Source organism: Falco punctatus (genome assembly GCF_963210335.1).
Source record: "Falco punctatus genome assembly, chromosome: 14".
NCBI lineage: Eukaryota > Metazoa > Chordata > Aves > Falconiformes > Falconidae > Falco > Falco punctatus.
This window is the reverse complement of record NC_137594.1, coordinates 13,215,563-13,240,847: the sequence shown is the minus strand read 5'-3', so window position 1 is coordinate 13,240,847 and position 25,285 is coordinate 13,215,563. Positions and strand designations below refer to the sequence as shown.

The following is a 25,285-nucleotide window of genomic DNA, read 5'->3' as shown; positions in this document are numbered from 1 at the left end:
TTGGGGATCCGAGCACTGCACATGCTTCTGCCATCAGTACCATCTCCCTGCCCACTGCTGACAGTGCTGGGCTGGAGGCACGGCTCTGCCTGCGGTGCCCCCTCCAGCCTCAGCTCATGTCTCTTCCACCCTGTGGGGAGCAATTAAGAAGCTTTCGCCCTGCTCTAGCCACCACGATGGCTGCAATTTGTCTTTATAGGGGATATAAAAGGTCTCTCTGCTTCCTCCTCCAGCACCAGATGGGTGGAAGAATTTATCCCGGGGTGACAGACCCAGCTCCACAGTGAGTCCCAATTTTTCTGGGTAAGGTGTGCCCTGTATTCCTAAGACAACAGAGACACGAGGATGTTTAGCACCCTGTGGGCCTATCGTAGAAGTGAATCTGCAACAAGCTTAAGACTGACTTGTTTTGAAAAGTTTACCTTGGCAAGTCCAAAGCACAAGGAAGAGCATTTAAGGCTGCAGATCTAAACTTGCGTGTTGTTATTGCTAAACATTAAACCCTAAGGTCAGAATTCAGAATTCCCGCAGTCAACCGCTCCGACTCAAAAATACATCAATGTATTTGCTAAATGGAAACCATACTCACATCACATCTTATCATAATGTCACAAAATGCATAAAATTACAAATCAGTTTTAAGGCAAAATACATGACAGCAAAATATGAGTACACAAAAACTACATTAAATATCAGTCTTCATTTGTCCCTACCACTTCAACTTACCTCTCAGTTCAAAACTACTCACTGCAGTGCACAGCTTGAGATAGTCTAAGATCCATTTTAGAGTGGACTGAAATATAAATGACAGTTCGCACTACACATGAACATAGACAACTGTATAAAATATTTAAATAAAGACAGAAAAGAACAGAGGAAACCAACCGAGCCTTTGGCAGACCCAGCCTTTGGGAATTTAGCAGCTTGAGATTCATTGCAAATTTCATCTTTAATGTTATTTTTAGTTCAATATTTTGTAGCACTCAGAAGTAAATCTTTGTGTGCTGTCTCTCCTCCCGCTTGTGCTGTTTCCTTTTCCGATCTTTTTTTTTAAATGAAACCTAATATATTTTCAGTACAATTGATTTGTGACATGTTTTGTGATATTGTTCAAGTTATCCCGTTTCTTCATACAGTTCAGTGAAAATCATTACACTGTCATTTCTTTTAAAGTGCTGAATAGTGATTGTCATAACTGAATATAACTACCTCCCAGTAGTCTTTGTTCCACCACACCTTGTGTCGCATTAAATCCTCTTACATTCATTTGGATTCTTGGGTTAGGGTCAAACTCTTTTTTTAACCTTTCACCACTGCTCCAAATAGTGCTACACACCCTGCATTTTCAGAGCAGTTGTGATTTTATCCTGGAATCTGTTCTTTGTCTCTCTGTAAAGCAATCTGACTGGAATGATACAAAATAACACAGAACTGGAAGATGCTGCAAAGAGGACATGTGGATAACTACCACCTGCAGGAAAACAGAAACGCTGGTTCTGCCTCACATCGTCTCTCTTACCCCCTCCTGCCCCGCGCAGCTTGAAGTACGGTAGATGGGAGAGAAGAACAGATCCTCCCACACCACTTTCTGCACACAGGACTGGTCCACCAGCTCCCTCAGGGCCACCTGTCCTGTTGCTGTGCCGTACAAGCTGACAAATTTATGCTTCTCTACCTGGGCAGAGACCAAAGAAGCCGAGAAACGAAAGGTGCAGGCGTGTGAGTGGATTGCCGCAGGTCAAAGCAGGGTGCACGGTAGCAGCATGTCAGCTGCCCCATGGCAAGCGTCCGGGTACATGCTTTTGCTCAGCAGCAAATGCAAGATAGCTTAGATGCAAGTGGAAAAGAAACAATAATCTTTACATCGGATACTGGGGAGTTGGCATGTGAATGTGGTGATTACCAAAGTTTCTGAGAAACTGTAAATTCACACCCTAGTCTACCCCACTGTACATTGCTGTCTGTCCATGCTCACGTCTTGTTCAAAGTCAAGCCCTACTTTTTCTAGTTGACTTCCCAGGCCTTTCCCCTTCCTCCTGTTGCAGAAAGCTCAATAAATACACTCTCCCTTTACCATACTTACGATTTAACAGTTGTGCCACAGATCATGGCATTACAAATAGACTATTTCACGTCCCATGGAACTGACAATAGCACTGTGATGGGACATGAGAAGGGAACCATATACCAGATATAAAATAAGACTAAGGCTACTTATCTGTGCAGTATGAACACTATAAAACTACTTTTGATTTAATTAATTCTAATTTCATCAGGCTTCAGTCAGAGTTGGGAATTTTTCCTTTTTTCATGGAAGGATTCACAAGAGGAGGAGAAGGAGGAGCTTGCCTGATCATAAGACTTTAAAATTGCAAGAGAGCTTTTTTATTTCAAAAGCCTTGTTTCTAACATGTAAAGCCATTATTCAACAGTTCCCACAAATGCAAGGACTAGGAGCCCCAATTAAAGGCATCAGTCTTAAAACAAACAAAAGAAGTATGTTATCCTCACAGTGCATAATGAAATTATGGAACTCATGGCCACAGGATGGTGTGGAGGTTGAAAGTGTAAATGGACCATAAAAAGGATTACATGAAATCATGCAAATGAAATCCATTACTAGCTACTAAACAAGATGATCAAGATCCAGCCTCCAAATCAAAATTACTAAGATACTGATCCTCAGAGGGCATAAGCACACAGGGGAAGAAGGATTGCTCTATAGGAACGATATACCAGAGTTCATACACTTTTTCCCTAGGCATTTGCTCCTTCTCCCTCTAAAAGAGAAGACACTGGTCTACATGGACATCTTGTCTGACTCAGGGTGGCAGCTACCTCATGTGTTCTAAAGTTTCCAAGAATCCTAACTCATTTTGACACTATGTTGTTTTAAAAGATCCATTTTAAATTCAAGATAATTGGAAAAAAGCCCGTAGAGAGTCAAACAGTGGACAAAAAGAAACAAAGGTACCCAGAAAAGATGGAGACTCACAGTGCAAAACATTTTCCTTGAAAGTCATGTTTTGCCATACAGTTGTGCTTCAGGATCTCATTTTGCACCAGAAAAAAAGTATTTCCATCCCATGGTTGCAAAAAAGGAAGTTAACAATACAGAAACCTATGCAGTGTCTACCTTCCCAAGTCTGCTAAGAGACTGAAGCATACCTGACTGCTGAGAATGGTCTTTTAAATCTAAAATAATCCTTGTGGCCCCTGCAGTGCTGAAACCACTGCTTGCCATCTCTTTCACTGCATTGAATTGTTTGGCCTCTCCCTTTCTGTGTGAGTCAGGTTTTGAAAACTGAGCCTCCTCTAGCCTGTAGGATTCATAAACGCCTGACCCATTAACCCAGTTTCACTATTTGTCTAATGGTAACCACAAGTAATGACCTGACTCAAGTCATGTCAATATTCTGCCAAAAACTACCATTTTGCCCTCTTAGCCACCTCCTCCCACCCACCCATAGGTTATGGAACTGTGGGATGTTTGCCAGAGAAATGCAATAAAAAGTAGGAAATGACATATACAAATAAAATTCACTTACCTAAAAGCCCCGTACGTCAGATCTCTTTGTGCTGCCTCCTCCCCCACCATCCACTCCTTTACTTACAGCACTTGTTTCTCCTCTCCCTTAATTTCCTCTTCCTTTGCTGCCCTTTTACTTCACATGTTCTACTTTCTGTTCTTTTTCTTTTTTTTTTTTTTTTTTACCTCTTTTTATGCCCTAGGTTTTTTTTTTTTCTTTGGCTGAAAATGAATAAATGAATGCTTTCATAATTTTTTCTTGCTTTAGAGCCAGTAAAGCATTATGGTGCCACTTTACCATTTTTTGCTTCCTCATCCCAGTTTTTCTGCCATTACTTTTGTTGTTTTCTACCTTTTTTCTGGCCTTCCTCCATAGCAATCACTCCCTCCTTGCAAGTAGTCCCTCCTCCGTGACTTCATACGCTCCTTCTCTCTGCAGGGCTCCTGTTATCTCCCAGCGCAGTCTGAAATGATCCACATTTCCAGGTGGATTTGTCAGGCTTCTGAAGTTTTGATGGGGTGTAAATGTCATCCTAAACATGTAAGGCAATACTGAGCACTTCTGGTGGAAAGTTTCTGGATGCACAGACATGGCTTCAGGGAGAATCAGGGACATGAAATGGAGTGGAGCGGAGTCCTATTCCACTTGCCAGGGGGAACTATCCCCTCTTGCTTAACTCTAACCCACTTACTTTGCTCCTATTCCTTTGGCCTTCCAAATGTTCTAAGTCACTGCTCAGTCATCCTGAGTGTGCTTAAAAGATCCATCCCTAAAATCTGGAATCTTTATCCTCATGGATGTCCCTCCTGCCAAGAGTATACAGTATTAGGAATAGCAGTTTCTGGTTTAGCTTATAGTTGCTCACATTTTCCTGATACTTAAAACCACTGTGAAGAAATGTCAGTTGATCCAAGTAGCTAAGTGTGCTGCTCTAATTGCTGCATGACGTGATTGGACTGCACTTGCTGCAGGAGAGCCATAAGGCTGTGCAGGCTGCATGCAAGGCTGGCTCGGGCTAAGCTGCAGTTCCTTGCAGCTTTGCAGGGTCGTGTTTAAATATACAGTCACTACACACACATGTTCTTCAAGGTCTAAATATGCTATAAACCATTCAATGCATTTTAATTCATCCCTTTGCTTCTTCATTTCTGTTAGGTGCAAGTACATTCAAGATTTAAAAGGGGGAAAACAGTATTTGTTTGTGAGATAAGATGGTGAAAAAATTGAAGCAGCACTAGCTTTAGTATATATTTTCTATGCTAAGAATTGAGAGAAGGAAGGATTAGGTCTAAAGTAACAGCCAGAGAATGGGAAAGAGCTTGACTAGCTGAGAGTTTTGTGCTGTAAATGTTATTTTAGAAATAATCTTTCTGTATTTCTGTTCTTTACCTTTTTAACAGCACAATTATCCATAACAATATCATTTGAACAGGATTTTTACAAAAAGTGCATGAGCCACCTTAATGAAATACCATCCACAGTTCAAACAATAAAAAAGATTCCCATTTTGGGGTCTTCTCTCCATTTATATTAATTATCAGTTTTTTTATGGAAGAACTGTACAATATGGGTTTTTCCTGCTTGTTCATAATAGGTCATTCATTAAAGAAAATACTGGGAAATCATTTTCTGTGTCAGTGGATACAGGATGCCGTCTGGGAGCTGAAAAAATGAACAGAAATCAGACCAAAAAAAAAAAAAAAGATGAAAAACATGAAATTAGTTGCACTTACGGAAACCAGACAAATACTTTAAAAATCCCAGGCCCATCAGATAGACTATAATAATTGGCACATTGTCCATTTATATGAGTGATGCACTTACTCACAGGAGTGGTCGGTGGCTTCCTCCATCAGGCCCTCAGTGATTCACTTTCACCATCTCCCCCGGGTCTTCTTCCTGCTCTCCTGTTTCTCCAGAGCTGTCCACACCCCCTCCGGCCCCGGCTCACGAGTGCTGCATGGATGCTCTTTGCCATTTCCTCCTGCAGCTTTTCCCAGCTGTCTGCTTACTGGCAGTTCTCCATTCCTTTCCTTTCTGTTTTCAGTTTTCTGCTTCCTTTAATCCGAGGTGCTTTCTAACCAGCATTATAATACAAGTCTGTTGTGATATATTAGTCGGTCTCCTCCCTGGGTCCAAAAAAAATGGGTAGCTCAGAAAACCTTTCTTGAAATGTGAGGTTGTCTACTCTGACTCCAGTTCTAGGGTAATCTAAATTTTGGTGTTCACCTTTCTGGGGTAAGGTGGATGGGTTAAGTTGGAAGGAGAATGCCTACACCAGCAGATAAGGAAATCACGACAATATAGTGATAAATATATTAAGATGAATATGGCCATATGCCAATTTTTTACCCTCATAAATAAGACTCTTGTTTACCAAATGTTCAGTTTTGGTTATGCCACTATAAAAATCAAGCAGCTGGTAATTCAGGCTTGATTAGCAGGTCTCCAGTTTTGATTAGTAAATTACTGTAGTAATCAAGGTTAATTCTCATTTCAGAGCTAAGCCACCGATTTTATTTCTTCCAGAGAACTGGATTTATGACTCTGGAGAAGGAATATTTTAATAACTATTACAAAAATATCCAGAAATAGAAATCAAAAGCAGATCCAAACGTTTTTTGACATATGGGAAACCAGAGCAACAGCACTGTTCAAACATGAAATGGTTAATGTCCTAGAAATAAAATTCCAAGCTGCAATTTTGCAGAAGATTTCCACATAATATATGCAGAGATTGCATTGCTAATTCCTTTTACCTAATGTTTCTGCTTCTATCTTTAAAAATTGTTTTCTTCGGATCTTCATCTTTCATTTTAAAAGAAAAAGAAGTATACAGAGAGGCTTAAAAAGAAGCTCAAGAGACCATTATTAGTATAAAGATAAACAGTAGAATGGATTCTAACTGAGCCAGAAAACATCACTGTAGAATTTACATAAAATTTAGTTTTCAACCAAATATATTGCACATGCAGTTCTAGCTCATCTCATAATGAATATTCAAGCTTTTGAATGACCCACATGTCCCATCAGTGAGCAAGAGTCCCCAAAAGCCATCATTGTCATAGAAGAGGCTCAGTATTAAAAAACACTGAGAATTCATTAGGGATCTTTTTTTTCCATGAAACTTTTGCTAAATCTTTAGCTTGCAAATCCTGCGATTATTTGAGCCATTCAAGTCTGTCAGGGATTTGAGGCTGGATAACAAACTCTTATATGGTTTTTAATTAGGATAATGTTATTATTTTCCAGTCACAGTTCTGGGTCAGATTCTGTGTATTTCTCTCACATCACTTTTGTTTAATTGGAGACTAAATTATCTAAAATAAATATGAAGTTTTTCTTTATCTACTCAGTACTGCATGCTTTTTCTCAGAAAGGAAAGAATAGTCAATTTTGAGATACACCATAGTATTCCACTCAAAATATTTAGAGAAATTTCTCCCCAATAACACAGAAATAGCTGACCGAAGAAGACCCCACATATATGGCTATAGAGGCACATTAATGAGAATACAGTAAGCACTGAATGCAGCATAGAGCTATACAATTCCTGTGTCCTTTGAGGAGAAAAAAATCCAAACCAAACCCCTTTTTCTAGATAAACATGCTATGTTCTTTTGTAAAAGGATATGAAAGAACCTGGAATTTACTTCTGTTTCCATATACATGTTTTATTCCACTGGAACAATTTTGCTGCACAGCTATAAGCACTTTCATTATGCCAATGGAAACATAGTGGGTTTTGAATCAGACCAGGATCAACTGTGCTTCTAATTCAGCATCTTGTTCCTGATGGTGGCAAACAAAATGCTTCAGAAGGTTTCTTCCTAGTCCTAGCAAGTCAATAGCTGTCTTATGGTCTGAAGCAAGGAGATTCTTACCCTTCCTGCCTTGTTCCCTGTATAAGGAAGTCCTAGATATTTAACATTAGGTCTTATCTGCATGGTTCATTTACAGACCAGCATCTAATGACCTAAACATTGGCAGAAAGTGGAAAGCAACCTGATCTATGAACATTTATTTAAGATTAACCCTTAGCTAAAATAATAATCAATTTGAGCAGAAAGTAAGCATATAAAGACTGTATTTACTGAGTATATTAAGGTCTTGTCTTACTTTCACACATCAGGTTAAAAAGCCCCACAATCTGCAAAAGAAGAGGAAAAAATACACTTCCAGGCCAAAAGCCTGTAAAACAAACATAACTCTGGAAAAAATGTGCGTGCTTTTTGTAGTCTGTCTTATACGTGCAAGACAAGATTCACCTGGGGAAGGAAGGGGTGCGGTGTGGGGGGAAGCAATTACAACCAAGCCATTGCATTAATAGGGGACTTCCACAGATTTTTGGCTCATCTCCAGTAGTACAACAGCTCCTTGAATCTGGCAGATTTTACTCATTGCTTTTGCGCATGTTTTTATTTTTGGCTTTGGCTTTCCTCTCCTTTGCAGCTCTTCCAAGTTATATGGGAGGAAGCACACAGCTGTCATTCCTCAAGAACAGCACAGGAGACAGTGGCCTCCATAACCACCTCTCCCACCAACAGTTGTGATGCAGGCATGTACAAATAGCTTGAGATTCTTCCCAAGCTGCATTCTTGGCCAAACTGATTGTTTCCCCAGGACTTTGGCGAATTATAACTAGCAGCTTCGGGCTATGGTTGCAATATGGATAAAGCTATACTTCAAGTTATTAACAAAATTCAGAATACAATTCAAAGCTACAGCCCCCAAAATACTGCTTTGTGTTGCTCTAGTGGGAGATAAAAGCTCTGAATGGGAAGTAACAGCTACCTTTAGACCTCTTGGGCAAAGACAGGGAGGCATACAACTCACTTTGCTTGTTATTCACCACCCTTTTGACAACCTCCAAGCAAACAACATGAAGAAAATACAGCCACGGAGTCACTACAATCTTGTTATCCCTGGCAGAACAATAGTTTTCTTAAAAGCAGCCTGGTCTCATGTAAATGCGAGAAGTCATAAGGTTTCTGGAAAGGTATTTATTTTATCTTCAGGTAGGATTGCATCACTGAATGTGATAGTCTCTATTTAAGGTGATTAATAATATGTTATGTTGCTTGTTTTGAATAAAGACCATAGGCCAACTCCTGCCCTGGCTCAACTCCCATTGAAGTCAATTGTTTAGCCTGAAAAATGGATTACAGGATGTGGCTGTAATTTATGCATACAAAAATGCAGAGGATTTTACTTTAGAAACAGTAATTCTTATTTATGTGCACTGCAGTAGTGCCTAGAACCCAAGATTCTTCGTGCAGGACAGTATCCAAACGCAAACAGAATACAAGCATGGTCCCTACCCCAAAGTGTCTTTAATCTAAGCAAAAGACAAGAGACAGCAAACAGATGGGGAGAGGGGCAGAAACGACAAGGTAACTGGGAGATAATTATGATCACTATGCAGTCACAGCACATCAGCTGCTTAACCACTATAATTTTTTTTAAGGTGTCACGGCAGAAGAGAGTTTTAAGGGAGGATGTGAATAAGGGCAAGTGTAGTAGCTTGGCAGATTTTTATAGACACGGACCCTCACAGGAGAAAACAAAATGCGTGCAGTTCAAAATTCGAGACATTGGTGACGAAATCTGTTGCGAATAGTGGATACATATTGATCTGTCAGTACCTCATGGCTGTGATAGGGACAAAGAGTCCGGGGAGAGCCTATGTGGGCCTTAAAACATCCGTAGGGCATTTTTAGCTGCAGGGGAAAAGAAGGGTGCATGGTGGAAGAGGGAGATGTTACAATATTAGATTTTTAAATGCACCCCTGCAGCACTGTCAGAGTGAATGGGCAAGGTATCTGTCTGCCAGGGCCGAAGTAACAGACTCAGCGCTAGGGTTCAAATGAATGTTTGAGTTGTGCTGGTCAAAAGGTCAGACTGTAGAGGTGAAGTACAAGAGTCAGCAGGTTTGTCCTAGCCAACACGAATCTGGAGAGAAAGATGTAGAAAGACGTAATGTCTAGAAAGAACTGGACCTAGAACCTGAGATGATGGTGCTAATACAGTGGTCACACCTTTAGTTTTTGTTTTGCAAGGTGCTGCTGGCATGAAAAAAGAGTTTCTGTACTTGAAAAGAGAAGCATTTCTGAATTTGCTTATAGCTGACAAAGCAGAAAGCTCTTTTGGTGCATGAGCAAAGTATATGGAAAAGTGAGAAAAACAGATAACAAAAAGAACAAAACTTACTCTTTAAAGGTTTTAAGGGCTTTTTTTTTTTTTTCTCCCCCCTCCCTTTGTATTAGTACTCTTCCTAGCTCATATTTCAATAAATAAACCAATGAAAATAAACATTTCTGTTTGCCATACAAGTATGACCCATTTTTGCCTGCCATTGTGGGAAATGAGTAAGAGAAACTTGGGTATAGAGCTGCTTGCACATACTTGTAGAAGTAACTTTTTGAGAGCCTGAACATTTGCAAGTCCAATCTCAGCGTGCACAAAAATAGAAAGGACAGTATGCATGCTACTGCAAAGCAATTTATATATTATAAATATGTTTAGGTGGTATCTAAATTACTGCCAGAGCTCTGAACTTGATTACAAATGATCATAAAGTTAAGAATACTTTGAAGTGCCCCAAATTGTAGATCAAAATGCTTGTATACTCATCACACTGACTAAGATCCAGCCAAGATTTTGTTGGTTAATAAAGACTGTAAATTAAATAGAAAACAGGCCCAGTAAAGAGAGGTCATGGCTGCTTTTTTAAATTCTTACAGTCCTTTAGGGCAGGATGTCTGCGCTGCTTTAATTGTTCAGAGTTTCACTTTCTGCCATGGGAGCTGCAAATGTGCAAGCCCATCTCATAACGCTGCAATATAAACCTCCATTTAAACTTGATGGGTCCCTTCTCATTGGAGTTTTATTTTCCAGGCACTTTTGTGATGTGCTCTTTTATGAGCAGTGTGAATAAATACGATAGCAATATTACCTATGCAAATGGGCAGAACCAAAATGACTAGGGTTAAGAGGAAAACAATAAAGTTCTGCTTCAAAAAAAATCCCAAACATCCAAAATATTAGCTACTTGTTTCTTATTTTAATAATTAATTTCTTCTAATCTTCAAGCCAGTCAGCATTTACTAACAACCCATGACCTGACTGGCAAAATGTGAAAGTCTTATTTCAGTCTCTTTCAGTCTTATTACTATTTTGATTCTTCTCCAGTTTGTGGATCAGTGACCACACCATGACTGCTCTTAATGAACAGTCCTAACTTTTGGGAGGATTGGATGCTTTCCCGACCTACCTTCTCCCAGTCTACGTGGAGATGCGTGACAGACAACCTGTGAACAACCTGTCTAGTTGTGCTTGCCAACAAATATGCTGTTGTATTAGTGCCCTATTGATTTATCATACCATCAGTCGTAGGGATGTTATGAGCAGTGCTCTCTGTTCTCTAATGAGCAGCCTTTAGTTGTTTGAGGACTGTTTCCAGTGAATCAAGTTTATAGAAAGCCTAGAATACCACTCAAAACAAACACCTTTGGCAATCATTGCCTTAAAACACAGGACAAATTCCCATTTTTAGTCCTGCTGGAAAGCTGTGACCTACCCAGAATTGAAATGGTTTCTATATTTAAGTAAGAAAATGATTGTTACTCACCACAGAACTGGACATTGGATGGTCTCTGATTCTGTCACTTTGTTTGCCTGAAAAGGAGCCAAGAATTAATATTTACAAAGCAGATTATGAATTTTGTATAGTGAAAAAAGGTGATTGTTAGATTAAAGCGAGCCATTAGTTTTGCATGATAGTCATGCAAAGGGTGTAAATGGAAGGGCAGAAAATAGAAAATCTTGAATGGATTTTGTGCTAGGTGGCAAAACACCCCATAATCATTTGTACTAAATTAAACTTTCAATTGTGCAAGAATCACTCTATGTTAAAGTGCAGATTTCTCAGGACTAGCCTAGAGGTTAATTAAGCCTTTAATAATTAGAGAGTCATGATATTGTTTGGTAAAAGGCACTCTTTTGGAGAATGATAGTGCAGCAGAAAATAGACAATAACCAATACTTCACATTATAGCACAGGTCCTCCATAAAATTCACGTTGTTCCTAATGGTCTTTTTCGTATTCCTTAAGCTGAGGGCCGGCCAGATTCTGTTTTTAGTTACAGCATTGTAAATCTGGAATAATAATACAAAAGTCCTTTGAGTTGATGAGGATTTTATAATTTTGTAAAAAAAAAAAAAAAAAAAAAAAGCTGGTCATAGCTGATGCATTCCTATATTCCCTGTGTTTTGCACTGTGCTGTTTCTTTGTCTCCTTCCTTGTCACTTACTCTTTCTCAGCCTCTGTCCTTGTTGCATTCCAACCTCTCCTACCCATTCCTATTGTAATTTTTTGTGGCTTTGGGTGGTTAACTGGCATTAGGGAGAAAAGCCATACAGGAATATATCCACATACAGTATTATCCAGAGCACCATGCCTCTTTCTCTTGATTGCCGCAATATCATCATGAAACATGCTACATATTTATTGTTTAAACAATATTAAATGGTAGAAAAAAGAACACTGTGTTTTTCTGAGGTTGTTGTCTATTATGAAATCCGACAAACAGAAAAAAGGAGTGGTTACATGAGTACCTTAATTCACTTGCTATTGAGAAGCTGTTACAAACAGCAGCAAGACTTTTAAATCAGGCCTGTGGAACAAAGCATTCTAGTGTCATTTTTACATTAGTGATTGCAGTTGATGTCATTTTCACAAAACAAAATTATAACCAAAATGGATATTTCAGGTCAAAGTGCCACAAAGAGTATATAGATACATTTCCATCAATAAATCTGCCCTCTTCCTGCCCTGACATAAGTGTTCAACCCCTTGTGATTGACGTTTTTACCACTAAATTATACTATGTCTGCTTCTAGAAGAAATGTCTCCATTACAAAATTAGCTAACCATCAACATAACATAAAATAACTTCAACATGGTGTCATTTCACAAGAATATTGATTCTCACAGACTTACTGGATTAAAATCTAGTTTCCCATAAAAGGAGCAGCCATTATGTCTTTGGTAGAGAGAAGAATATATGTTATGGAAAGATGTATATTGAGGTGATTAAAACTTCATTGCTGAGCTCTGAAGCATAGGATTTTGTCCTGTGCCAATATGAAATAAAGAAAATGGGTAAGATATTGGCTTGAAATAAGAATAAGGTTAAAAAACAGCTAGTAGTCTGTCATTTTGTTTTCCTCTGCTGGAAGATACTTTTGACTGTTGGTTGCAGCAGGAAAAGTCATCAGTTCTTCTAGTTTGACTACCAAGTCTGCCAAAATCTTTCCCAGGCCTTGTGCATGTAACTTTTCTGTGCTTCATTTTCCTCACCTTTAGCACTAATAGGATTCCTCATACCTCACAGGGTGTTGTGAGATCCTAATTGACTAATACCTGAAAAGTGAAGTTCTTAGATGAGCAATGTTATTTAAGAGCAAATAATCATGATATGCAGTTGTAGTTTCCTCCTATATCAAAACTGTAGAAAGGAAAACTAATTAGAGAACAGATTTTTTTATCACTGTCTCTACTTCATTTTTATAGAGTTGTCCTATATTTAGCATTGCAATAATAATGGGCTAAACTCATTCTGGGCACAACTTCTGTGATTTTAATGAAATTACATTGGGAATAAATTTGACCCAGTTCTTACAGTGGGGATAAATTTGACCCAGTTCTTTGTGACCACTTGCACATCAGAGAATTTCCTAAAGGAGCAAATACTACCTCTATGACCACAATTCACTCCTGGTACATGCAATACTTTGTGTTTCAGCCCGATTCCTTCAAATACAGATGAAAAACTGTGCCTTCATTAAACAAGGCCAACGTAAACAGTTGTGTACACTGTACTATTCTGAAGACTCTGACCGGTGCAGGGCTAGTGGTCTGCTCAAAAAGCAGGGGTAAGGTGAACTGCTGCCAGATTTCTCACTTTTTATGAAGTACTTTTCATCTCTGTTCATCTTCAAATATCAAAAACCCCCTTTAAAATCAAACCAGTTTTGCACTCCCTTGTAGAGAAGAACTAGGTAACATGCCAGTTCCAGGAAGACTAGCAGTAATGAGGTGTAAAAGACATGGGGGAAGCATGAGGTTGCTGGGGAGGTTTGCAATTACACTGCCTGTGCGTAGTAGGCTTGTATTCCTTGAAAAAGCAGCTACAATGGAAAAGCACCGTCCCTCAGCCGTAGCCTATGTATGTTTGTGGAGGCAGGGGGACAAGTGGGATTCTGCTCGGCAGCACCCTCCTATTCTGGCTCTGTGTGGCATGCATATGAAAAAAGAACATTTTCACCTTGGGAGAATCATGGTATATAGCTGCCCGTTAGTGAAGGATAGTCTGTCACCATTCATCCCTGCCCATTAAGGCTTGAAGAAGACAATGTTACTAGTCTCTGCCCATTCAATCCTTTTTTGTTGGCACATTACTATTTTATCATTTTGATCTTCTCCTTACTGAAGATAAAAGACACCATGGGCGGGATTCATGAATGACTACTGTTATTTATCGACCCAGGACTTTTTGAACATTTTTTTCCCTCTGATTCATGAACCACTTTTCCATATTCGAAAAGCAGTTCATAAATCGTTCAGCACCAGCAGAAATTAATAATAATGAGTTCATTTACATAAAAGGACTCATCCTGCCAGTTGCTGATAGTTTGAAGCCAGAACCTCGTCTGCAAACAGGATTTTTGCTGGCAGTGCAGGAAATAATCTTTTGTTTATAAATTAATTAAAACATACTTTTCCCGCTGCTTTTAGAGCTGCTATAGGGCTATTTTGTTGGGCAAAACATTATGTATTTTCTTTTTTTTTTTGACAAACGGCATTGCCTAGAGTGGAGAGAGGGATTTTTGGTAGCGTTGAGTCAGACTTTTAAGAGAGAGGAATGTGTTTTGATTTGTTTTCATTTTTTGAGTAAGGATTTCTTCTAAAGCTGTTGGCAGCTGCATTTCATGAGGGTTTGTTTGAACATATTCTTTCCTGTGTGTGTTCACTCTCTCCCTCCCCAAGTTTTATTCTGAGTTTCAAATTCAAGTGAACTTAAAATCTCGACAAGAAACTCCCACATTTCCTCCGGACGCAAACCCACGAGTTTCACATGATTTCCATGCAAAACTCTAATCAGTCCCAGGTTTATTTTTGGAAAGGAGGGATGAACCTGAATGAACATTTCCATAAAGCCAGTCAAAGGGTAGAATCTGTGAATGGATGTTTAATGCCAGCACACACATGTGGTATGTGTGTGTTTCATTATGTTTGAATGCCGGGAACTAGTCTCCCATCCCCAAGACCGGATTTACATAATTTACTCTAATGGAGCTCCATGCTATAAGAGAATGAGGTTTTTGAAGCAGAAGGGTAGGGTTTCACAACACACTGAAGCCTAAAGTAAGTTACAGGCTGTTACTGTGAAGCGAGGTTTGGTTTCCCCAACCAAAGCCTTGTGGTCCTGCTATGCCATGGGACAAACTTGACAGCAGAATAGCACATAGAACCTCAACCCTTACATTTTCCTTTGGATCACCAGCCTGGCAAAAGGACATTGCCACATATCCCTCACCTCAGCACTTTCTTAGGACTTAGCCTCAGACTCCTCCAGGTGATTCCAGCCAGCCAGGGAATTTCTGCAGCTCCTATAAAGCATCTTCTTTCTTCATGTCTTCATGGAGGCTACATGTCTACAACAAAAGTTCAATTTCCATTCCAGAGCCCAAGCTGACAAATTATGCACAGCAATAGCCAACATCGCCATATTTTAAGTTGCTTTTTGCATTCAGGACCCACTCCCTCCAGAGAAAGCTAGGTAGCTAAAAAGCCTTACGCATACAGCTTTTCTGTCACACAGTAGAGAACCCAGATTTTTTAAGGAGGTAAATGAAATAGCCGTATGAACATTTTACACCAAAAAATGGCCCCTCTCACTTAGTTTTTTGAAAAGAGGAAAACACTTGAGTGTCAAGTATCATTGGGAAAAAAGTGGAAATTCTTCATAGTTTGTTTATTTCTTTACGTACAGCACCATTATTGGAAACTGTGACACGGGATATGATTGCTGGTTTATTCAGTTTCTTAGTGCTGGAATTTGTCATTTGGAATTCTGTTTTTTATTTGTAGTTAAGTTTTTGTTTGGCAAACACAGAACAGAGTGTTATCACAAAGAAAGACTAGAAGTTGGAAATGTATATTATTAGTCTGATCTGCGTAATATGTATGTATATGGCTTCAATAGAAAAGCTACTTTAAAAAACAACAACAAAAGGCCTGAATTGTCTGTTCCTACTTTTGCTCTTAATTGATGACATCTGGGTTTGTTGGGCTTGAATGAAACTTTTATTTTGTGTTTTTGAGAAGGAAGAGTTGGCTGACTAGTTATCTTTATATGGTTTAATTTCCTCTCATGTCCCCTTCTCTTTCATTTTACTGTTTGAAGACTTCTCTGATAAATACAAGGGAGCCAAAAGAGTTCTCCAGAAAGTTCACTGGGCTGTTCTGAGCTGTACCACTTACCTGCAGCATGAACCTGGGCAGCTCACGTCAACTTTATGTCTTCATCTGTAAAACAGAGTTAATGATTCAGCTTAGAAAACTTTGAGATATGTTCACCAAAATCACAATATAAAGCCAATATATTCTATTATTATTTGGATCACCTTTACTTTTGCATTCATAGGACATGATTTTTCAGGAACAGGCTTTTATTGAAAATTTGGTATTCTCATAAACTTCTCGAATTGCAGTTACTAATGTCTGCCTACACACACGAACACACATATTACATGTATGTGTAGGCAGTGTAAGCTTCCATGTAACAAGTGGCATGTCCTTCTCCAGCCTGCATTATATAATTTTGGGTAATTATTAATATCACCAGTTATTGCCAGTTTATACCAGTGTGTGACCAGAACCAGATACCACAGGTTTGTCATGGCTGTGTGTGTTACAACATTTAATCCTTGCCCTTTAACAACCTTTTATAGAAATCACTAAAAGACAGGGACATAAAGTGGAAAGTATTTGGGTGTGGAACAGAGAACAGAAACTGGAATCAAGCTTCTCAGCAGAACATAGCTGAGGGAGAGAGGAAAGTTCTGTCTGTGGCAGCAAAATGACATGCTAAGCAGACTGAAAGCAACATTCATAATGCTAGGAGCCCACTTAGTGCATAAATTCAAGACAATGAAAATGTAATGAATAAAGCATTTAGAGAGGTGATTGTGACAAGGACAGGAGTGGAGGAGGGCTGCAGGATCATACAGTCAACCACTTCAAGTGAAACTGTGTTTACCACTGGAGAGGAGACATCAAACTGAGAAATAATTTAGCCTTAGGGTTCCCCAAAATACATTCCTTCCCAAGCAAGCAAACTGTCGAGATTGCAAACAGAATCAGGGTGCTTTAGCCAACTGTGTAAGATCGTGATTCTTTATAACATTTCACTACAGATAAAGGATCTTTAGTAATTTGTAAAGGATCTCAGCTATTGCACACCAGTCTTTTGAAAACATCCTATTGCAAGTGAAACTTAAGTACAAAAACGCATCACCCCTGAACAAATACCTGTTGGGAGCTGCAAAGAGCCACTAAGTCCTGATCCCTGTAGGAGCTGCAGATGTTGCTGGAAGCCATTACTAACAAGGAGACAAATCTGGAGCTGGAGCTGCTCAGCATCTCTGAAGATTTGGCGTGCAGACCCCAAAGCCCCATCCTAGGAGGCTTCTGTATCATTCCGAATAAGCTTTAGGGCAGGGTAAACCTAAGGCAAGCTTTCAACCCTCTCAGTTAGTTTTAGTAAGGATATTCAAAGTTATTTTCATGAGGAAAAGGGGTAGAGAAGTAACTTGCTTAAAGGAAATGTGAAATCTGAGTTCTGTTCCTGCCCTCTCCATACATAGGAACAATTTTCAGTCATGGGCCTGGTTACAAAGGCAAGTTGGGGAAGAGAGGTACAATAAAAGCAGATGATTTTTCACCAGAATTGGTATGGAAATGCAATCAGGACAAATAATTCTATTACTCATTTTCACACTTCTGCAAAAGTCTGCATGTTTTGCATTTATCAAATAAGCCAAAGATTTTAAAACATCAAACTTTTTAAAGTTTCTACCAAACACAGGAGATGCTACCAAGTGGTCTAAGTGGAAAATACTGTAAGCATCTAAAGAAAATGGCAAGTTTTAAGAAGTAATTGCTCTATGATTTTTAGTTTATTTTCTGTTTTTCCTTTGCTTGATATACCGGAGAACATTAGCCAGGAGATGCCAAATGTCTTACCACTGGTTTACAGGGAGAAGTCCCTGTCCTCTTTTTTCACTAGCGCTTGAAGCTGTAGTAGGCATAGTACAACCTTCATTCGGTATATGCGCTGCTCCAAACCTTGACAGATCATCAACTGGATTTCCCCAAATCCTGAAAACAGGCATTTTAACTGTGCCTGTTAAAAACTGTTTTTTTCTTAACAGAAAAAAACCCAGAAACAAGAAATAGAAATCCCCAGCACACTTGGTTTCTTTATATTCAGATGGTGACTTCTGAATGTTGACGGATTAAGTCTTAAGGTATATTTTTGGGATCACATTTTCAAGATTCCTACATAATCATGAGACATAGAAAGTTTTGGGTTATCTTTAAAAAAATTCTTTTTGCATTTGCAAGAGCTAAGGGTTTAAATAAAGCATCAAATACCTTGAAGTTCATGATAAAATTGTAAGTACTGGCAGCACTGCCTATAATAAGCAAACAAAACTCTGTTCAGAAGGCAGTAGAAGAAGAGGAGGAATAAAGGGCTATACAAGTCAGGAGAAGGTTCTGAAATATTACCAGTTTGGAAAGGCTGCATTAGGTTTGCACTGTTGTAAGTGACTATCTCAGCTTTCAGGTGCCGAGGCATAAGTTTTTTGTGGGACTCTGAGACTACACTACTCACTAGCAATTTCAGTCCATTCTGTCTTTCAGATTGTATTTATCTTTCTCTTTTGCAGCTGATTTTTTTCCTCTGTCAGGCTTTTTCAGCAAGTTTCCTTTTAAACAGTTCATTCCCTCCCTTCTTCCCTCTGGTCTGGGTACTGCTGAGCTACCAAGATGTCCCACAACACATCCTTTGAGTCCAGAGCACGGACACTCCCAGGTGGCAGGCAGAGGGGGGCAGCCGGTGTGCTGGTGGGGGGGGACCCTTCAGGCCTGCCCAGGCGCCTGCTTTTGCTGGGATTCATCTCTCCCCAAGGCATGGAAAGTCCCCTGAAGAGGAAGCATTCCCTCAAAAGCCAGTCAGGTGGTGCGTTTCCCAGTGAGCTGGAAAGCTCCTCTATTTCTCACCCACCTTCTATCTGGGAAAGCAGAGTCCGTCTATCCAGACTCTGCTTCCACCAAGAAAATAAGTCTGCTCTTTAAGAGTAAAGGAAAGGATCAGCGCTCTCTGCATGAGCATGGCTGGTGTCTCACACTAGTGCCACTGTAAATCTGAAGCAGGCCAGGCAGGGGTCAAAAGGTGGCTGGAAAGGTAAGTTGGAAGGACAATCTCGAGCAAGGCTTCCCAAACATTTTTGAACTGATGGATTAATATAAACTTCCAAACTTTCTCATGTATTACCAGACACCAAATTCCTCACTGCGTCAAAAGGACCATTATTTCTAAGGGGCTCCTCTCTATTCAGCCATCTGCACTGTGGGGAGGATCTCACCTCTACTCCTTACTGAGACAGACGTTACTGAACCTGTTCTTAAAATCTCTTTGGAATGAGACAAACGTAAGTGCTTTCTAGGGGCCCTCTTCCAGTGCTTCACCGTATTAACAGAAGGAAGCTCTGCCTGATATCCTTCACAGGATAGCTCATTTTTTCCCCAGCAGGTGTGAAAGAAAGTGGAAGGCAGTTCTGTCCTCTGAGACCTCCTACCCCCCTTTTGCTCCTCCATTCAGCTCCAAGCCCTCTCTTGCAATAGACAAGGGGTGGTATTCTGGTGTATCTAGAACAGAAAGTTTCTCTCAAGCATTAGGAAACAACCTGAAATAGCCTGAGAAATAGGAATAGTGATATAAATCAACTGCAATATTTAATTCCACTGTCAGAAGGGATGCACCTGTGGGGGTAACTAATTTTTTTACAAGCTTTTTCAAATACAAAAAGGGTTACATAGTAAACAATGGATGTATTTGTCTTAAATAAATGCAGGTAGTTATTTACATGGTATTTTCAATAGGATATATTTCTATTTTGGATATATGATTATATGATAATTAGCTCTAAGAATTCATATATTTACTTAATATTTACTTAATTTAGATATCTAGAAAAAACATGGAAGTTGCTTTCTAACTTTTAAAGATCATAGGTATTACAATTTTAAAACACTAGTACAAAGGTAGAAAATGTGGTATGTGTTTTAATAGGATGTTTTTAAAAACTTGAGATATTAATTTCATGTCTCATTTGCTTACAGCCAGGTTACAACTGTGTCACAGAAGTGAGAAATGGAAATGGACACAAATTTTAAGAAGAGATGTGGCTCATGAGGTCACTGGTGACCTCAGTTTCACCGTTGGGTATAGCTCAAGATAGCTACCAGAACAAATATAGAGATACTTCCACCTGTGCTCCAAATCCAGTCCTACCTCAGGCAACCACAGTTCTATCACACAGTTTTATTAGATTACTGAAGACATATGAACACTGATCAGAGGACTGACTATATATACCAAATAATACCACGATCATTGTCATTAGACAAAGGAAGTCAGAATTGCTTGGTTAGCAAGCAAGAGCTTTAATTGTAGGGTTATGAAAATCTTGAGCACAATAAATACAGTATAAATTGCAACAAAGCATAGTAAAAACTGTAACTGCTTTTATTCATATAATACTAGATTACTCAAGATATGCTGAGGGACTGCTACCTCCTAGTCTTTCTGTTTTCATTTACAGCAAGTTCACTTCAGAAATGTTGAAGAATCTGCATCTATGAGAAAATTGCTCACTTACTGCAACCAGCTATTTTTAAGCTTTTATTTAAAGGAGATAATGAATAAGACTAAATTGATATCAGGCATGAAGTAATTTTAACCAATACATTCAAAGTTTATAATACAAAATATTGGAAAATTATATGTAAAGTAATCTAAAGTAGTGAAATGTTAAAATTCCTTGGAACCTAGAAACTCTTCTATTCATTCCATTCTTCATCTTTCAACCTCACTGTGGGAGGCTGCATCTCCAACATCTTTATATATGATGTTCTCATTTCAAAATGCCACTGAACCTTCAAATGAACACTTGCCTATGATCTCTGAATACAAAAATACTTAAATCAAGGTTTTTATATTTTAGTGCACTCAGCCCTAATATGCAGAGAAAGAATTTTGGTATTTAGTCTAGGTCTTATTTCAAGAGAAAGGAAAAGACGACCCTCAAAATGAAAACAGTAGTTCAGTAGAATGAAATACCAGCAGTACCAGATAATTTCTGGATGGGATATTTTAAACATATGTTGAAAAGAAAAGGAAATGGAAAACCCTTTAGAAAGTTAAATCTGGAGTAAAATATAGTATCTTCCCGTAAGAATTGCTTATCAATTGCCATTAAAAAATGAAAAAAAAAAAAAAAAAGTAGGGCAAGCAGCATTTACAGTTTGGCACATATTCCCAGTGTTAGCATGGATAGGACTTGAATGAAGAGGTTTGAAGACCTACTCTATTGGTGGACATTAGGAGAAAGCAAACAAGAGCATCTTGCTATTCTATGACGGACACAGAATAATCATGAACATACTTCTCTTAAATGCTCTAAACCAATCCCTTTTTTCCTCATTGGGCTGTAGAGATTTTATAGTTCTAAACAGGCTCTGAGACCATTTGCTAGAACAGACTACCTTCTATACTGTCCTCTGTTAATCAGCTATACAAACACAATTTAATACGATATAAACTAACCCAACTGTCTAAGTAACTTGATGGAATAATGCAGATCTGCTGCTGAAGTCTCAAGTCACCATCCCTGGAGGTATTTAAAAGACCTGTAGATGTGGCATTCAGGGACGCAGTTTATTGGTGAACTCGGCAGTGCTAGGTTAACGGCTGGAGTAGATGATTTTAAAGGTCTTTTCCAACCTAAATGATTCTATGATTCTATAACAGCTTGTACAGGAGTCCTCTGGAGATAAGTGAACACCTGAAGGAAAAAACAAAAAAGCCCCAAAGAGTAAGACTGGTTTTAGTGGAAAGTGTATCACACTTTTGCATGTTGCATGTGAGATACTGCTTTTCTTGGTCTTTGGTTTCACTGCTAGCTCCACTGATTAAAAAAACAAAACAAAACAAAAAAAAAGATGAACGCAAGAACAGTGTAATACTCAGACCACTACCACTATAGACTTTTAAAATATTTAGTATTTAAGTCCAGCCTGTAGTATGTGTTATATCATGACAGTTGAACAAGTTAGTATTTGAGGACCACTAGACTAAGGACATGATAAGTCACTATCTTTAATTTGGAATTATTCAAATGCTCTGACTTCAGCACGATGTAATCTGAATGTTAATGCATTTGTATTCTGATATTTGAAGAATAGATGCAATAGGTAAGGAAAGACAACAGAAAGGGGTGAAACAAGGCTCACATTTAGAGCAGCAAATTTTTTTTGGGTGGTAATCCCTTTTTGGCATTTCCAAATTAGTCTGAGAGGAAAACAAAGTTAAGAGAGTTACCAGTTTATACAGTTATCCCTTTTCACCTAAAAAGGATATTGTCATCATGTCATCTAGGTATATACACAGATGTAAAAAATCTTATAAGATTGTTACGTAATGTGAAATACAAAAGAAAAGTACAGCTGTGCAAAGCAAATAAATAAATTTTTCATGGCCATTTGGAGCCACTAAACAATACGGATTATTATGAAAAGAAAATGGTAAGGCATTTTCAAATAAGAAAACTAAAAATGTTTGGGAAAGTGTGTAAGCACCTACAAGTTTAGATACAACTCATCTGAATTTTACTTAAACATCCAGACCTGAAGGTAAAAATTATACACAAGTGGTCTTTCTTAAAGACGTTTTAATGATTCCTGGTTTCAGGTACTTAGCTAAATTGCTGCAGAAGATACTATACTTTTTAAAAGGCTTTAGAATTTTTTGCAGTATTTCTGCCACCTGGAAATACATAACTTCACACACAAACAAGTTCTACAGCAACAACTTGACAAAATTTTGCCTCATCTCAACATTTACTATTCAGGTTAAGAGTGATTCTTTGTCTGTTTCAGCAAAAGTTCAATCAATTCAGACCAGTGGTCCATATTCTAAAACTGTACATATTTTAAAGGCATCGTAGTTATTGCTCTTGCTAACCAAATTTTTCCAAAAGACAGTAAAGACTAAGCTAAGTGCATGAAACAGTAAGGAAACCAATTAAATATATAGCTATTGAAAATGTCTATTCCAGCTGTAGAATACACAACTTCCTTTCTGGAAGTAAAAATCAACATATGGTGGGTTGGAAGGTATAAGTATTGGTTTGTCATTTGTTTGTGATGGTGACTGCCCAGCAATGTATATGGCAATGATGAGGTTAAAAATCTTCCCTGGAGTAATAGAGGAAACCTTTTATTCCCCAAAGGTATTGCCTCAGCTGCTAGGAAAAGAGACAAGTTCCTCCAGGTGAGGATGTAGGTGGGTTGATTAAGGTAGTCCAGAAATGACAAAGTCTGCTGGGATCAATTAAGATGACCCAGATACAAAACATAAGGATAATGCTTTTGCCACTTTATTGCTCCTGGTTTCCCACTCTCTGCTCTGAGCTAGGGGTTGCAGAATTGAGTCTTGAGGAGCACTGTAAAGCTGATCTGTTGTTATCAGTTTGTGAGTTGGGTACCTTGAGAAATTAATTTCTCTGTAAGCAATAAAAACTTCTTTTTAGAGCTGTACAATAAAAATATAAACATTGATATTTTAATGTAGTTCCCCTTCCACTCTGTTATACCCCTTTTTATCTCATTTTTTAGACTCAGATCTGACAATGGGTCAACCATCACAGAATGCAGAGCTAGAATTGTTTTCTCCAGACACTGGCTTCTGGAACAGTTGGTTTTTTGCTTGTTGGTTTGGTCTTTTTAAAATCTAGAATGTTTCCTAATTTTCATTATTTTTAGGACTATCAAAAATTTAAAAGATATACTCTGTGTTAACAACAGAAAAATTACCATGCTGTGTTTAAAACTTTATATATACATCTCTCAGCTTTTCAACACTGCCAAGGTCAAGGAGGAGACCTACCGTACATGAGAAGGAAACCTCAAGCTTCCAAGTCTAGAACTAAATACCCCAGGAAAGCTATAAAGTGAAAAATAGGGATCACAAAACCCAGCCTTGCTTCAATATAGTATTGAGTGGTTTTGTTTTGTGGGCTTTTTTAACCAGTTTTCCAGTTTGGGCCAGTCATACCCTCCCCTCTGTTTCACCTGATTGAATTCCCATCACGAGCCATTTGCTGTATCATTCACTACGGAGGCAGTGTTTGAATTACCAAAAGCGATCCTTTTCCGGAGCCTGAAAAGGTAGAAAGTCCAGTCTGATCCAAACCTTCTCCACTTCCACATATCACTCAGCTCAGTAAACAGCTGTTTGCTTGACCTTTACATTTCCCAGCTTTCAGGATGCCTGGTCCGTGCACCAGGAGGGCTGAGCTGGTGCGAGCAGTACTCGCTGTGGGAACTGACAGCCTCCACCTCAGAGCGGCACCCCAGGCGTTACTGCAGCTTTCTGAATAGAGGGGGGCTACCATTTAAAACACACTGTCTTTTTGTCCGATATCAGACCCCAAAACATCTGAAAAAGGGAAAACAGAGGGGGAGCTCAGTGTCCCACCCAACAGAACTTCTCAGTTTAGAATGTTTCCTTTAGTAGTACCATATTAACATTTCTTCCTTTCAGTCAGTCTCTGCACCTTTTATTTGAATGAAAGATAGTCAGGGATTAAAATTACTATTGCCTGCTTCTTCTATCCTCCATTATATAATCAGGTACAAGTAAAATCCCTGAGGCAGAACAAAGCTTTATTGACTGAAAGCAGACAGAAACCTGTCCCATTATAATTAAGGAGAGTTTTGTATCGGTTTCAAGGGACTGTCAGAAATAGACCTCAGAGAGGGATGCATGAAACTCCATGTCTTTTGCAGATCCTCCAAAGCTATGTGCCCTTCGCAGCACACAAGAAGAGTTCAGAAGAGCAGAAAACCATGAAACATATAAAGCTGCTTTGCCAAGGAGGAGACCTACCATACATAAGAAGGTACAAGCATTACAGAGAAAGCAGGGCAAGAGGGAAAATCCCAAGAAAAAAACAACTCCAACCCTTAGTTCTGGTAAAATTTAAAAACAAAACAAAACAAAACAAAACCACCAAAAAAAAAAACCCCAAACAAAAAAACCCCAACAGAGAACAGAAAAAAAAATCTTTCAATTCTGAAAAAAAACCCCCAACAGAATAAAATTTTCTTATTTTGGAAAAATGAAAGCTGTTCTAACAATGTGCCTACCTAGTTTCGTGGCTGCCTCAAAGCTATGAATTAAGCAAGTTCTGAGCTGAGCACACTTAATACCGAAAGAGGTACAATGTTTGATTCTGTAGACTGTATTCAACCTATGATCTATGGAGGTGTTAAAATATTGTATGTTTGAGGACGATCAACCAAAGAAGAATGGAACAAGACTCATGCCTTTGAGGTTCCT

The 25,285-nt window shown here is 38.8% G+C and overlaps 1 protein-coding gene across 1 annotated transcript in view; it reads left to right on the top strand.

Annotated features, from left to right (window-relative positions):
- LOC308072969 (uncharacterized protein) overlaps positions 1 to 24,953 on the top strand; it is a gene marked incomplete at its 5' end in the record, with an annotated part of 45,948 nt that extends 20,995 nt beyond the window's left edge. The window contains one exon of the mRNA XM_080410612.1: positions 234 to 24,953. The remainder of the gene's footprint in view (positions 1 to 233) is intronic.
- Positions 24,954 to 25,285: the final 332 nt, after the last annotated feature.